General features: G+C 49.0%; 1 long non-coding RNA gene across 2 annotated transcripts in view; it reads left to right on the top strand.

Annotated features, from left to right (window-relative positions):
- Positions 1-13,527: 13,527 nt before the first annotated feature.
- The window catches only part of LOC139813206 (uncharacterized), a 33,080-nt gene continuing 30,428 nt past the window's right edge, over positions 13,528-16,179 (top strand). Inside the window, exon 1 of one of the 2 annotated variants that reach the window (XR_011732070.1) lies at positions 13,528-13,665. This is a non-coding gene — a long non-coding RNA (uncharacterized lncRNA). Of the gene's footprint in view, positions 13,723-16,179 lie in introns of both variants that reach the window. The other variant, XR_011732071.1, reaches the window with a different exon arrangement.

Genomic DNA, 16,179 nt, shown 5'->3' with positions numbered 1-16,179 from the left:
GATGACGGTTTGCGAGTCCTTCTTAGAACATCTTCGGGTACAAAGCCAGGTCCTGGTCAGTGCTCTCGAGCTGACGTGGCCCCCGGCAGGGTGGGCATTGTGTCGGCCCTCTCGACCACCACCGTAACCTACACTTCCTTACTTCGCCACTCGACGGTGAACTGAATCGAGCATGTGGACGGGACAGCAAGGAAATCTCCTTCTTGCCCGAGACCCGTCATTCCTCCCCGTCTCTCTGCCCTCTACAACCTTCCGCTCTCGCCATATCTACCGGCCGAGTCTCATGCCAGTTCCAAATGTCTGTCCAGTGTCCGCCACCACTACTGGCCAAGTAAGTTTCGACCCCGGAGCCCCGGAGCGATCAAGCTCAGGAACACGTATCCACGACGGATCCACGGATTAAGGGACCGAGATTTAAGGGCCGCCCTTTGAAATGCGACTTGCTGGTCATCGGTTATGGTATCGAGCGCCAACAATCAGGGAAAAAGCTCGTACGACCGTCCTCTACTTATATTACATCTGCTATAAATTTGCCGGCGCAATTTCTCTCAAGTTTGCCCGGTCGTTCGATGAGCGCGAGGGAGGGGGAGGGGAGGGGAGGGGGCGAATCTATGAGGTCGGATTCGGGTTCTCAGCAATTAGCCTCACGGGACTTCGAGAGTGGCTCGAAGATGGTCGGTACCAAGGTGGCCCGGAAAGAGCCAACAGCTTCGGTCCTTCGACAGCGGGCAAGGTTCGCCGGTGGTGGCGTTACCCCCGCTCCATCGACGTGGTTTTAGTGTCTCGGGGAGTAATAACGTCTCGGGGTGTAGATTATACGGTGTCCGGCCAGGAACGGGCGAGTGCCCAGTTGGGTCCTCCGATGATGCAAGGTCCCCCGGTGCCACCGCCGTCCGGACATATATTAGCATTCTAACCAACCATTATTATATGCCTGGTGAGCCGCGTTGGGCCGAGAGAGCACTACCAACGCCCGTGTTGCGTACTTGGACCAAGTTTACCAACAATTCACCGGGGCTCGCGCTCTATAATGGCCCCACGGCTGCTTAATTTATCGCGGTCATAATTAATAGCTTTGTAATTTTCATACAGCCGTACACGGGCCGCGTCGCGGAATTTATGGATACGTTTTCGTTCGCGATTATCGATTTCACGCGCGCGCGCGCGCGCGTGTTTACTCGCGCGTGCGAACTCGACGACAATTAAATCGTCGATGGTCGACGGTCGACGGTCGCCGATTGTCGAGCGACGACTAGGTCGACGAGACCCGTCGTGTCGTCAAATTTTCCCCTCGACGGACTTGGTCCGGGCCATGAATGTGTGCGACGCTCATTTACCAAGGATAGGGTGGGCGCGCGCGAGCGTTGAAATATTTATACTGTTATTGCTGCCATCGCGCGCAACCTCTCGCTTGCCTCGGAAAAACTTGAATTACGTTGAGCGCGACGAGGCGACTTTTATCCGCGCGCGCGGGCGCGCGTACGTTATACGACCACCCCGATTATCTCCGTTTACGCAGGACGCAACTGCGAAGTAGCGTGAGGAAAATTAGGATCAAGGTCGTCGCTCGTCGCCGATAAACGCTCGACGCCGACGCTCGTGATGGTCGGAGTCGGCGCGCGAAAATTTATTATTAAATATCCCTTTCGTCCGGTAAGTAGCTCCTTCTTTACGGCGCTTAAATATAAAATAAGTAGACGGGTGCAGCGGCAAGGTGCTCGCCACGATACCCGGCTGACTTGTGGCTCCATTAGCGCCCCCGCCCGGTAACGTATAGCATAATAAGAGTTTATGTGTCAGGTTGATGCGCCAGAAGGCTGCCAGACGAACTCCGCGGCATAGGAACTGTTATATTTTCATTATACCGCCGTGGTCGTAACGAAGGGTGCCTTCGATGAATCCTGGAGAATGGCGCCTCGCCGCGGTTATGGAGCTCGCTCGGTATTTAGATTCTTCCTCGCGCACACCATTTTTCCGGAAGTAAAACTTTAGTATGACTTAACTTCCGTTTAAAACTCCGATTAAGCTTCTTTCAATGTTACGTAATACCGCTTTATAAAATGCCACGTTGTCTGGGATTGACATCATTTTTTTCTAAATAGTGATATACGATATTGATTCGTGAATAGTTATATTTAAATAATGTTTATCGGTAACGTCTAATTAAAAGAGCAGTTTTACAAAAATTACGTCGCGCACGTGTGATCGTGTTACGTTCTTTGGAGGAAAAGAGAGGAGTTGCGAGATGGCTCTTAACTTAAATTTCGTCCCCGTTTTGCCGCCCCGGTCACGAAATACAGTTCCGCATTCTCCACGTCGGAGCAAGAAACTTATCTCCCATAGGGAGCTGGCCGTTATCAATAACGATCCATCATTTTGTAGCGTATCATTTTGATGCACGAGCCTATCAAACGAGCCGTTATGCCGACAACACGCCACGGAACCGACGCGTTTTACGCACACGCGCGCGTAATCGAACGTCTTCTCGTTCGTAGATATCGCCAATACGATCGTCTACACGCAGGCCGGGCATTATGCAATCTTGGGGTAAACTTAGCACTTAGGGAGGACGGGGAGTTAATGCAACATCGTCAGGCAACGACGCCGGTGGAAGGACGACGCGATGGGCGGCGGTCCATAGCCCGAACTCTCCCCGGGCTCTCGGTGGAGTGGGTGGCTTCCAGACCAGGATGTATCCGTCCACCTAGCTCCTGTAAGCCAGGCGATTCCCCTCTTCCACTCCCGTCCCCGCATTTTGTCCGGCTTCGGCCTCGCACCTATACCTACGCGAGAACGCCGCGATGGCCCCTTCACTATAGACACCATAGTTGCGGCTAGTTGGCCGTCACCTCTGCGTCGACGCTCCCTTGTCTCTTCGACTGATTCAATTTGCCCGCCTCGTGGCTGTTTAATTACTGGCTGGAGAGTGGACCGTGGCCGAGCAAGACAGAAAGGCCGGTCGTCGGTGGCAAGGGGGTGAGGGCAGGGTGAGCGACAAAGAGGAGGAAGACGAGTAGCGAGCGAGCGCCCACGAGAAAAGAGGGACGGAGGAACGACGGGATGGACGACGAAGAAGGAGGAGGAGGAGGAGGAGAGAGTCCACTCGAACTCCGCGCTCACACACCACTGACAACCCCGTCTACCGGTGTATTGGTGCCGCCGGTTCCGCTGCCACTAAGACACTAACGGAATAACGGCGCTCGCCGGTGGAGATTGTTGTTGATGCTAAAGTAACGGGCAGCCCTGAGGGGTCGTCGCTGCAGAGAGGACGAGAGAGAAAGAGAGAGAGAGAGAGGACAAGAAAGAGAAAGGTAGATCGCGCGCGCGTGAGAAGGAGAGAGAGAAAGACAGTAGGACCAGACAGAGAGACCGTACACGACGAGAGAGAGAAAGAGAAAGTGAGAGAGCTGACCGACGGGGGTGAGGAAGGGGTTGGGTCAACCCTGCGACGTGTCTTGCAAACCGAGTGTACGCCGTCTACCCCTCTCCCACGTATACCGTCCGTTCGCCGCCCCCCCGCATTCTCGAACTCGACGATGTCCTCCAGCTTTACGGTCGGTTTGGAATACGATTTTACTGCTATCGGATAAAGAGGCCGCTACGGGAGCGTCCTCTAAATATCGATGGCCCGGCGCGAACGATCTGAAAGAGAACGCCGGCCGGCATAGTCGTCTTTTATAGCGGTGGCATCGTCGGCGTCGATCACGTAGAGGAAATACCTGGGCAACGCCTGAACGTGTACTGCTGGCGAAGTTTTTCAACCGAACCAGACGTGCTGTCGTTCAGAATTAATGCTTTCCTTTTTGCACCTCCGTTTTTCGAACGAAGGAAAGGCTTAAATACTAAGAAAAATGTAACAAAGGAAATGATTGATATTTGATATATAATTTATATTATAACTTATATAGACAAGTTACATTTGTTAACGCTTAAATGTTATTCTCAAGTATTTACACATGTACATCTCGCGTCTAGAGTGTGTAGGAAGTTTGTTCAAGTTTCACTTTCCAGGCGGACAATATGTCGGGACGCGTTGAAGCGATCCACGTGCAATTGTTTTCGCGCGCGCGCATCTCGTCGCTTAATCTAAATAAAATCTCCCGTCTTAAAGATATTATCGCCTGTGTCGTAAATCACGGCACAAATTACAGGGTTAAATTAACAGACAAATGACGTTTCCAACGTGGATACGAGAACGCGGAGCAAGGAGGTTAATAAGGATGGCTTCGTGCGCGAAATAAATCGTATTTTTATTGACAGTCCCCTCGCGTGAGCCGCACTGCGCGAAACGCACGCGAAAGTTTTCGCGCAGCGCGCCACGCGCGAATCTCCGTCTCGACATGTGGTGTTTAATAATAATTTCTCTTCGGGATAAAATATATCACGGTATCAGACGCTTTTACGAGCTATCGTCTTACGTGGCGGCTATCTAGACGCGGCTTCCCGAAGGCGACCTTGTACGGCGGGAATGCGAGACGCAAATTTGTCGAGCGAATGCACGCTGACGTCAGCCGTGGCGTTGCACCCATCCATCGAAGGAAAGGAACGGACTTAATGGACGCACGGATGGACGGATGGACCGCAGGCACGCGGAGGCAAACTCTAAATTTACACCGGGCACCATCTTGCACCATCGCGTATATCTCTATTATAAGACGGTCATAAATTCCGGGATTCATTATCATAAATTGGATCGCCATCGGGTCGTGCACGTCAGCGACGGAATGCCCGCGAAACGGAATGGCGTGTACTATAATAAAGCTCCGAGAGCTCTTTACAATAGCTCTCTTTCTCTGGCTGCGGATATGTACCGGGTGGATATCCAAGGTCATTGGTCCCGACATAGACCGAATCGATATGCTCTTGAAGAAAATTAAGTCTTCTCTTTATCTCGCCGATACGTTTCCAGCAACTCCGCCCCTCCTGTTCGGGAATTGTTTTCCGATCGGATTCATTTGCTCTCTTTGGCTCGTGTCAAGTCGACTCGTCAAAGTTGCCCGCCTAACTCATTGTCAGAATACTCGATTACGTTGCTAGCAATATTTCGTCCGGTGAAAAATATTCTATATCGTTTTATAACGGAAAAATCTATCTTTATCTTGAAGTATCTGTTCGTGCCTCGAATACCTAAACGAAAATATTTCTTTTACGAAGAAATTTATGGACTTTTATTTAAAGTAGATTAATAGTAAAAGCAGATATAAAATCGTCTTCTATTTTTTTATTTCAAAAATTCAAAAAAACATGTTGGTTAAATGTGATAGGTATAGTCCATCCATCTTGATAAACTATTATATAACCGCAATACAAAATTTGTTATGAATGTATAACTGTTCGTATATTTATCTCTCATACGGCAGATAGAAAATATAACCGCACAATCGGAGACTGTATCTCCGTGACAGGAGACTGTGAATTAATTTACGAGCAACAGTTCGGTCAAAAGCGGACGGAATCAAGAGCGTTTCAGAGAGAGGCGGTATTCATCTTTCTCGGAAAGGTTGCGTATCAAAGCGAGAATTAATCTGCCCGCGGCGCGCGAAAACTCGTGACAACTGCGCCCGCGATTGATTTACGTCGTTCACGATGTTTGCAAATGACTTCTGAGCAGATGCAGCCTCGGACAGTTATCGTCACTTGGTCCGCATTTCCCCGCTCCTTCTCCTCCTCTCGTGTCCGTGTCCCCTTCGTCTTTTTCGCATACCCGCGAGAACGCGTCTTGTTCCGAGACCCCTCGACGTTTATGACGTTACACAACAGTAATTCTGTCGTTGTCAAGGTATGGCAAAGGGACAGAAGCTCGAGTGGAGATGGCCGCGCGAGAGTGCTCGTATCCGCGATGACAGAGGTACGAGTGGTAATCGAGAAGTCTTTATTTATCGCTATGCTGAAATTAGAATGACAACGTGCCGCGAAAATGTATACCTTTCATCCAGACGGATTATTTATTATTATACGCTTAGTTTTTTATCTGATGATGTCGCGATGGTCGAAAATAGCTAAAAAATTTCTATTATGCAAAGTAATACTTGTTCACGTTATGTATATGAAAAAGTATCAATGTTGTATTGCGAAGACTAAATTTAAATGTCGAAGTTACGATGTAATATTGTCCTCACGTGAGAAATACTTCAAAATTTCGTAAAAAAATGAGCGCAAAAAACTTAAACGGTTAATCAACAAATTTAGAAACTTGTTCGCACGAATATATTTATTCCTGATGTTTTATTAAACGCGCGGCGCGGGCGAGCACCTTGAAGCGGGAAGATCGAATATGAATATAGACGTGGATACTGGAACGCCGCTCGTTGCTCGTCGACGTAGATCAAAACAAAGCGGGTACGTGTCTAACGTGTCCGTGGGCGCAGATGCAGGTGCAGCCGACAAGGCGCGGCGCGTTGCACGTGCGTCGAGGTGGACGTGGGTTCGCGGAAGGGCACGTATATGCCCTGAACCTTACAATGGCACTCGAGTAACGAGGATCTCGCCTCGTCAGTCAGCCTGAAAAATTCCTCGGACCGTTTTGCCTCTGCGCATTCGCACGCGCGAGAGAAGGATATCGCCCCGTCTCTTCGCGTCTCTTCTGTACCTCTGTGTGTGTTTGCCGGTAACGCATACGCGTGTATTTTATGTATCTCGCGCGTGTGCAGGCAACGAACGACGATGGTGATGGTGGGCTGCGGTGTCGGTGGTTGTTTGCAAGGGGGAGTCTCCTCGGTCGCTTCGGCGCTGGGCAATAAAGTGTGGCCCCGACGAGAAAGCTCACGTGTTCGCGTTTAGCATTTATCGAAATCCCGTGCGCGAGATCGTAACTCGAAAGTGCAGGCCTGCCTGCGTGTCATGCAGATAGGTTTAAAAGCCGAACGTGCCGCATTTACAAATGCGCCTCTCGCTCTCTCGCTCTTGACTCTTCTCCTCTCGTCTCCCGTCTCCTTTTCACCCTCACTCCTCTTCCGCTCGCCGTTTCTCTGCGGCGAAATGCCTCGCGCTGGCCTTAAGATGGTTTTGTCGTTGTCGGATTCGCGCACTCGTCTCCGTTCGCGTGACACGAGCTGGAAAAAAAAGTTCACGGACCCATGTACACCCTCGTGGTACGCGACCGTGAAAATTGCGCGGATGCTGGAAAAACGCGGTAATCGAAAATGCGACGGCAGACCGCCGAGCGTAATTAATTCTCGGTTCTTGTCAAGACGGGTACCACATAAAATTGTCACCGATGATTGTATTTAGTGACCAATATAGAAAGTGCGTATATTAATAGATTCTTACTGAAATTTCTTGCAAATATATTGCTTCACAAAGAGTTCCGATACTTGAAAAGTGAGATGGACATATGCCACAAAAGTCAAATCACTTACTTTTACGAGAAAGCGAAAAAAGAGTACCAAGTGTAAAAATTGACTTGTAAATTATTTGTCCATCACGGTCGTCGATGTAAAAGCTTCCGGACACCGAGAAGCCGTAATGCTCAATCGTCCGTCCAGGAGCGCTCGCGCGTAAATCTCTCGCACGCGATACGGAAGTCACGAGTCTATAAAGCGCCGTCAAAGGAAGAAAAGAGCGAACGGGCGGGGGAGAGGAGTGAGGGTGACAGAACCGCTGAAAAGAAGTCTCGGAAGAAGGTGAAGCAAGGGGACCCTGGGACGAGGAGGCCGTCGACTGCGTGACGCGCGGGGATAGTCAGAGTCGTGTGCGGGAGATCTGTGCTCGCGCGTGAGCGTGCGGGGAGCAGAAAGGGGATAGGGAGGTTGGGGGGGATAGGAGAGTGAAGGAGGCGCCGCCGCACACGTATACATCCGACAACAAAAAGGGATCAATCCGCCGCTGGGTCGGAGGAAACATAAATCGTGGGCGGCGAGACAGTTTTGGAGGGCGAACGGCAAGCGGGCCCGGAGAAGTAGCGGTGTGATACAAACAAGATCCACTCGGCGACACGAGGCGGTAAATATATCGGGCGCGGTGAGGGAAAGACGGAATAAGTCCGTAAAGAGAGATAAAGAAGAGGAGGGCGGTGTGGGAATGCGTTGGGCGAACAAGGAGGGATGGACCGGGCGGGAACAGACTCCGATACGATGAAGCGCGGGAAGGTAGTCGATGCGACGATGCGAGAGCATCCGTGGCATCCTACTGCGAGCCCTCTTCGCTTCCCTTCCCGCGCGCTTCCCTCTTTCTCATCCTCTCTCATTCTCCCCCTACCACTGCTCCTGCAGGAACGTTTTATTTCACGACGCGACACGACTGAGAGACAAGTGACCACATCGAACTGTCGTATTTCGGGCTGTCACCTGTCGAGGAGCAACGGGTTTCGCTCCTCGCGAAGAAGTAGCGCGACAACACGGCTAGAGGGGAGAGATGAGGGGACGGTTGAGAGGGATGACTTCTTAGCGCTCGTGCAAAAATAGCGCACCCGTCTCTCTTTTCGCTCGGCCCACGTTTCCTCTTCTCCCTCTTCGTATCCTCTTCTGTCGGTGAACGTCTCCGAGAGGAGATTTCGGGGCCACCGTGTCGGAAGACGCATGCAGGGTCCACTTAAGTGTGTCACGATGCGTTCTCCGTGATGATATCTGATAATAGCGATGTCTCTCTCGTCAGCGTTATCATTCATAAATGCGCGACGAAGACTTTATCGTCTAATTACTACCGCATGATATTCGTTTTATATAAGTCGCTAGCTAGGCAACAGACTGAAAACGCGGAAATGAGTTTCCGGTTTGCGTTGAAAAAATCGAAAATTTGTGGAACGTATTTTTTGTGATATATCGGAAAATGACGAAAACAGCGTTTCTCGAAAACAAACTTTTATATACATTTGATTCTTACAGCAGAAAGTACAATGGGATACTTTGAAATAAGTAAGATATTTTTGTATGATGATTATCATTTTCATCCCATAATAAATTACAGCTAAATGCATATTTGTAGCACAGAGAATGTATTGTTTTAACAATAGAATTTATCTTGATATTAGAATAACACGCCAAATAATGTAAATTACAAATAGCAAGCCATACACATTGAAACAGAACTAATGTGGCGAGAGGATCGAAATTCCGAGATCTTTGTCGGGTGGCTAGGCATTAAAACAATTTCCATTTGAAATATCTCTCGGTACGCTTTAAAGCAATCACGTTCAGCGGAATAGCTATGCAATGAAATCGTAAAAAGAAGGACAGAGAAGAGTAGAATGCGGAGAGTGAAAAGGCGGAGAGCAAGAGAGAGAGGGGGAGAGGAACAAGAACTTCCTCGGGTCAGTGCCTCGGCTGTCCATCAAATGGTCACCTCGCGCGTCCACTTCTGCGAATAGTTTTGCTCTCTTTCCTACCTCGCTTAAGGCCTCATTCACACCGGGACCGCGGGACGAAAGGCTGCGGGAACGGGCTCTCGTCGAGAGATCAACGCGAGTTTCTGCCTGCCTTAATGGAGACACGTTCGCGCGAGCCGCCTCTCACGGCGGCAAAACCGATTTATCTGCGCCCACGTTTCTTCCCCGGGTTCCCTCCTGTTTCCTTGCTGCCTCCTTCCCGCAGCCGAGAATCCTCTTCGTAACCGAGTTTGTCCCCGACACGCTCTCTCCCTCCCTCGCTACGTTAGATTCTCCTTTGCCGTCGCGCTCCCTCGTGTTCGCGTACGTTCGAGGATCGTGTCTTACACGGGAATATTTCACTTTTCCGTGTTGCCGCGGAGAAAAACAAAGGGTCGTCCCGCGCCAGTGTCGAGGAACGGAAGAAACGTCAACGAGATATGTAAAAATTCGATTTTTACCTTCGCGAGAATCGAATCCGTTGTTTACGGAAACGGCACATTCGATTAACAGGGAGCGATAAAGCTTGTAACCGGATATATCAGCGTGTGACGTATATGCGTCCATTAATAAGCTAATTTTTTATTTAAGGCTTGTTCGTTTATTCCTTATTTCTGCTTGTTAAATAAATTATTATAATGACTATAATTAATCAACGAAATTGCCAAATATGCTTGACGAACATTTGATCCATGTTTTTCTGAGAAATATAAGAGTTTATTCGTCTTCGCAAATTTGACTAAACAACTATGACAAATTCTCAATCAAGCAAGATAAAATACAGATCGCGGGCGACTTCTGCTTTCTCCTTCCGTCTATATTTACCGTCTGGCAATCGACGTCCGAAAGCTGTGACAATTCATTTAACACTCTCCGATATTTATTCGCGAATTGTAAATGCTAATTTCGCGCTAGCCGGACTTTGAGATCGCGTCACCACTGATCTCTCGGCGCGATACTGTATTCAAATTATCGGCGCTCGTGATCGTAAAAAAAGAAAGAAAAGACGAAACGCTCGTCGAAGTCCTTGATACGTGTTGTAGCGCGGCGAGAACGTAGATCAGTCAGAATTATAGCCGTCAGTCGGCGAAATCGCGGCTGATGTCGCGTCGATCCCGGGTATCCGTGAACGCGCGATCCATAAAGTACGACGACCTCACTCCGGCGGCGCGGATACGGATTCCTCGAGTCGTCGTCGCCGTTCGCAGTCGAATAAAGTCGTAACTTAGCGCGCGGACACGACAAACAGCCGCCAGCCTATCGATGCAGATTTGCAAAATGTCACAGTTCGATGCTGAATTACGATCGTCGAATCGCCTCGGTTAGTTTCGAGGCGACATTTCTCCGGACGAGGCCCGCGAGGAGCTCGTAAAAATACATTCCCACCTACGCCCCAGGAGAGAGAGAGAGAGAGAAACGGTCCGATCGCGCGCCGTCAAGCGCTCGTAAGTCGCGCGAATTTACGATTAATACGCTCGGAGCCGCCAGGTATCCGCGTAATTATAGTCAGCCATGAGTCATTCGGGGACCGCGAATCAACATTGCGGCGGCCCGTTAATTTGTTGCCGCGGACTCGTTTCACTTTGGTTTATCGATACGACGCGATCGTACGTAACCGCTGATGTCGCGGGGGCCCCCTTTTTTTCGCGGCCGAAGATACGTTCATAACCCGTCGTCGATAACGTGTATTTACGATCGTCGACTCTCGCGGCGGATACCATCGCGATCCTGTCGTTCAAGGTGGCCTGGACCGTTGGCATAAAAAAGGTCTTCCACCTTAAGATAAGGCCGAATGGTATATCGGCGAATAAAATCGTAGATCACTGGGGATTCGGCCCCGGGCTTCATCGAGGGTGGACGTTGTAACGGCGGAGGCCTCGAGGACGTGAGTACGACCTACGTATCCTGCGACTTCTGAAAACGGACAGAAAAAATATTCACGTTGTTCGTTTAACTCTAGGTATATCGTTTTTTAACTTTTCGTTTCGAGTTTACGCATACTCGGGGCGCGTTCCGTTGATCGAACTCAATTCAGATCGACTCGGAATCACATGTTCGAGAGCATCAAAAATTGAAACGCGTTGTTCCGCAAGTACTAGTTTTTCTCTCGAGGAAATACGCGAGATTCGCGTGACCTCGGAAGAAATCTCCCAGATAATTCCGTAGCGACGCAGCTCGCGATGACGCAACGCGGAGATGTTACGAACGCGCGAACATTGCGGCGAGTGCTTTTGGCGCGGGGTCGTAGATTTCGCAAAGGGAAAAAAGTCACGAAGGCGAGAGGGAGCTCGTATAAAACGGAACTAGAATCTATCAAAAAGAGAAAAGTCGGGGGAGATCCGAGCGGGCGAGATCGTGCGAGACCGTTCGCGGAAGGGCAGGGGGGTGCGCGGTAGGCGAAGGGAGAAGAGGGATGCGGCGGGACGTAGAGCCGGAGAGCCCGAGTTTGCCCAGGAGGCAATGAAGTACGTCACGGAGATGATGGACGTCTCCGCATAAACCTGACGAGTGACTCGTGGCGCCTTCAGGAACGACTCTGAGGAGCCTCCTACATCACTTTTATTACGGCCGTCCTCATTTTCATATCTCATAAAACCTCGAGGGCTCCGCGCTGTTCGCTCGTGGACGAGCTTGATATACGTATAATCCGCGATCTGACTTACGTGGCGAAATTATCAGGGCCCTCCTCTCCCCTTCGTCACCGCTCCAATGGCTCCATCGCTATTCTTCAGAACGCAGCCTCGCAGCTTTTTACGCATCATTTGCGATCCGTCAATTAAGTATTTCTTCTCTGCGAAACTTTCCATGCGCTTTATTTTTTAATCTTGATTGACAAGATTGATCTGCAAGGACTTTGCGTCTAATTTTATCTTCGTTTATCTAAGCGGCCAAGCTCATAAAATTATCGACTGTATAACAAAATTGTGCAATCTGTCGTGGGTGCGGCTAATAACGTTCGCAAATAATCGCTGCCCGTTATGCTGATTTGAAGGAAATGTTAAATTGTCATTTGCAGATGTAGTAAATTATGCTGATACCGATTCTGACTTATACGATGTTTCCATGGGAATTGTAATATCGCTAATAAATACACAGCTAGATTTAAACGATACGATTACGTACGTCTGTCAACCAGTTAAACTGGATTCAATGTGAATTTATTGCCGCCTGCAGTCGACTCACTGTAAACATTATATTAGAACTAGTTTCGCCTAACGGGAGAAAATCTGAAATCGATCGATTAAGATAAAGATTATTTTTTTTAGTGCGATAACTTGCGTGTCTTTTGGCTTTCAATATTCAACTTTTAAATCTGTACGAGTTATCTTTCTAATATTCTAATGTGCACTTTCATTCAATTCGCCATTGGCGTAATATAGCACGTCGCGTGGATGGAATTAAATCATCATTCATCGTGTATCACTTGTATAAGTACTCAATTGTACTACATGCTGATACGACAGAACAACGTAATCAGAGTAGAATTATCAGAGATATCGAAGTTGGTTAATCAATGAGACGCAATTTGTACTTCGTACCAGAGGTATCTGTCAAGCATTCGAGTAACATCCTGCTAAATCGCAATGCGCAATCCTGTATGCGAAATCTCACTTCCCAGCTCGTAATTGTCGTCGTGCTCGAACGACGGACCGCTGTGTTCGAACTTCTTCGTCAGGATTTCCTAGGAACACGCTCCTTATACCATACTCTTATTTATCAGGGTAAGGGGCAAGGGGGGGGACAAGGGGGGGTTTGCTCTCAACCGCCGGCAACAGGACGGTCGTGAGTGCCGGTGCGCTGCCGGCGACAGTGAATGACTGCGCTGCACGTGACACGAGACTGACAGGTTTATGCGAGCGCGCGTGTGGGAACATAAAAGGGAACACGTAGCTAGCTGCCTGCCTGCCCGTGATGTACGTCTGTTTGTGTAAGTGACACGGAGTGAGTGAGTGACACGTCTCTCCCTGGCAAGTCGACCCCTCGCCGCCCCTCCCGGGTCTCTCTCTCTCTCGCGCTCCTCGCAACCCCCTCGCCGCCGTTCTACGCCGCAAACGCTTCGCGTATGTACACGCGCGAGCTCTCGTACGAACGCGGACTTCGACGAGATCGCCCTCTCCCCCATGCCCCCCTTCTCCTCCTCCACTCCCGACGGTAGTTCTCGCGCCGGTCTTTGTTGACTGTCGCGCGGCTGACGTCATGCCGCCGCCTGCACTTGACGCCGCCGCGAGGCTGCAAAGAGGACTCGGCGACCGAGCGATCTCGCTGCTTCCGATTCTGAAGTGTCGGCCGCCAATTCGGAGTATTCGGACGCTATATCGCGGGCGTGGCGGCGACCAGGCATCCGTTCGTCCACCTCGGCATTTGTGAGCGATCTTTGACTGCCGATTAATTCGGCAGGATAACACTTAATAATTGATAAGGTCAAATATATAAATGAATTATTTTGAAAATATCCACAAAAAACTAATAGAAGTGACATACATACAATGAAGATTTAGTTATATAATATTTATTATTAAATTATTATTTGAATTGCATCCTTATTCGTCGATATAATTATCACTCTGAAAGGCAACATTTCTAATCAGTCTAATCTTTCTGTTACTCTGACAAGCCTTGTACGGAAGCTATAAATTCAATGCGCAATTCTTCGATACCCAAATATATCAGTCCCATTTGCATCATCGTAAAAGAAAATTATTGACGTAACTTCGCGTTTATGGGCATCCGTCAGAGCGCCACGATTAAACCGGCAACATAGAACTCATATTCGCGGATGCTGGGATTGGTTATACGATGACAGGATATTATCCCCGTTGAAATTCATCGGACGGCCGAGGAGGTGCCGTATCCGTGCCGCGATGCGCCTTGAGTGCGTTCCGACGATGCGTTTATGGCACCGCGAGACCGTGATGTCCACGTAACTCGAACGGCATGCGTCTCTGATGTCAATCCGCATTACCCTTTCTCACGTTAATGAACGGTCGATGAAAACGCTCGTCTCGCGCTCAGCTCGGCTCGGCTCGACGGCGCGTATAGAACCGCCGGCCGCGTCGCGTCTTCCTGGAATGTTTTCTCGCCTCTTGACGACCAATTAGCGTTTCACAAAAGTGCGACGCAAGCGGCGAGATACGCGAGCGCGTCTTTGCCAGGTGGTTCACCCTGGTTCGCCGGCATTAAGATCTCGTTCGAATACTCGGATGGCCAATTATCGGAATTATAGAATAATTGCTAATTATAGCATTTGATCGAGCTGGACCTACGTCGACAAGCGAATATTTTTTTAGTGCAATACGAGCGTGCGACTATTAACACCGATCGAAATAGAGGATCAGCCGTATGTATTTATATTGTAGGTGCGATATAACCCTCTAACCGATATAACCCTCGAATGCGCTCAATAGTCAATTGACTATATAACATTGATATTATTAATTTTTATAGCGCTAAGTGTTAACGTAAATGGATGGTATAGCGACATGATAAAACTGTAATGGACCAATGTAGTACTCGTGTCAAATGGTACATATCGCGTGCCATTGAAACAGTTACCGCGTGAAAATATTTTTACGAATCTCCATTCGGTTTTTTTTCTCTTTGTTGGTCAACGATTTTTGAATATGGCACATTTATAAATATGTTATATTCAAAAGAATTCACATTAAAATAATTCAAAATAATTTAATATATATATAATATTATTATTTTTAATTTTAAAATATCATGACATATATATGCTATTCTGATGTTTTTTTTTAAATAAAAACGACTTAGATCATATGTGCAATAAAAACGCCATAAATTTTAATTTTCAATCAATTTATGTTGGTGACTGTCTTCAATATAAATTTGCTATCGGATTCAATATTTGGCAAATTGGAGACAACAAGCAGTGTGAAGCTTCACGCGTCGCTCGTTCGGTACGAGGAGAAGACGAGTTTGATGTATCGAAAGTCCAAGCTGAGAAATCAGAGATCTTCACGCCCGGCGATGTCGCCGCTAATCTCGATACGGCGACACATTCGCCGTGTCCACTGTAAAAACTCTGTCGAGATAAAGGAGGTGGAAGCCAGCGGTGACAACTTGTTTTCCTACGTAGCTACTCCGAGCAGATTTACGCCTCTACTTCTCGGTGCGGTCGCTGTCGCTCGGAAGACGGTCCGCGGTACGCCGCGCGTGTGTCCTTCCTACGTTTCATAATTATGTTTTTATCAAGGCTGCATCTGCAAAACCGTGCGCGGCGCGAGCGAAATTTTAACATGGTGAACCCGCGCGCGCGCGATACGCATGATTAAACGCATTCGCGAGATAACGACTGGATTTTAATTAAGCGAAGACAATTAGCTTTTTCAATTGTCGCGCGAATTCGTGACGGCGCGGATCGAAAGTGCGGAAATCCAGAGGCGAGCGAGCGAGCGGGGGAATCAGAGGGGAGGGACGGGGGAGTAGAGACGAGAGAGGTCGAAAGCTCGGCGTTGTTGAAATTTACGCAACGGCAACCAGCGACCTTTCCTTTACTTCCATCTAATTCAAAACTATAAATCGAGGGCGTCTGTTGTATGTATGACGGCGGGCTGGCGTGAACCTGCGAGAGCTTGGAGAACGAACGAACGAACGAACGAATGAGCGAGCGAGCAGCGGAAAGAGAAAGAAAGCCGGCGGCGGAAGGGTAGGAGAGCGAGAAAGAGTGGCAGCAAGAGGGAGAGTAGGGCCGGGGAGCGCGAGGAGGGTCTGCAGAGCCAGAGTAACGTAACAGATGCTGCACAATAAACACCTCCCGTCACTTCGCTCCATAAATCGCGCGGCGGGCTCCTAGAAGAAACATTCAACCTCCATCTACTCCTCATCCTCCTTCCGAACCCAGCCACCATCCCAGA

This window comes from Temnothorax longispinosus, chromosome 5 (assembly GCF_030848805.1).
Source record: "Temnothorax longispinosus isolate EJ_2023e chromosome 5, Tlon_JGU_v1, whole genome shotgun sequence".
Taxonomy (NCBI): domain Eukaryota; kingdom Metazoa; phylum Arthropoda; class Insecta; order Hymenoptera; family Formicidae; genus Temnothorax; species Temnothorax longispinosus.
The sequence above is the reverse complement of the archived record's forward strand: the minus strand, read 5'-3'. Positions and strand labels throughout refer to the sequence as shown.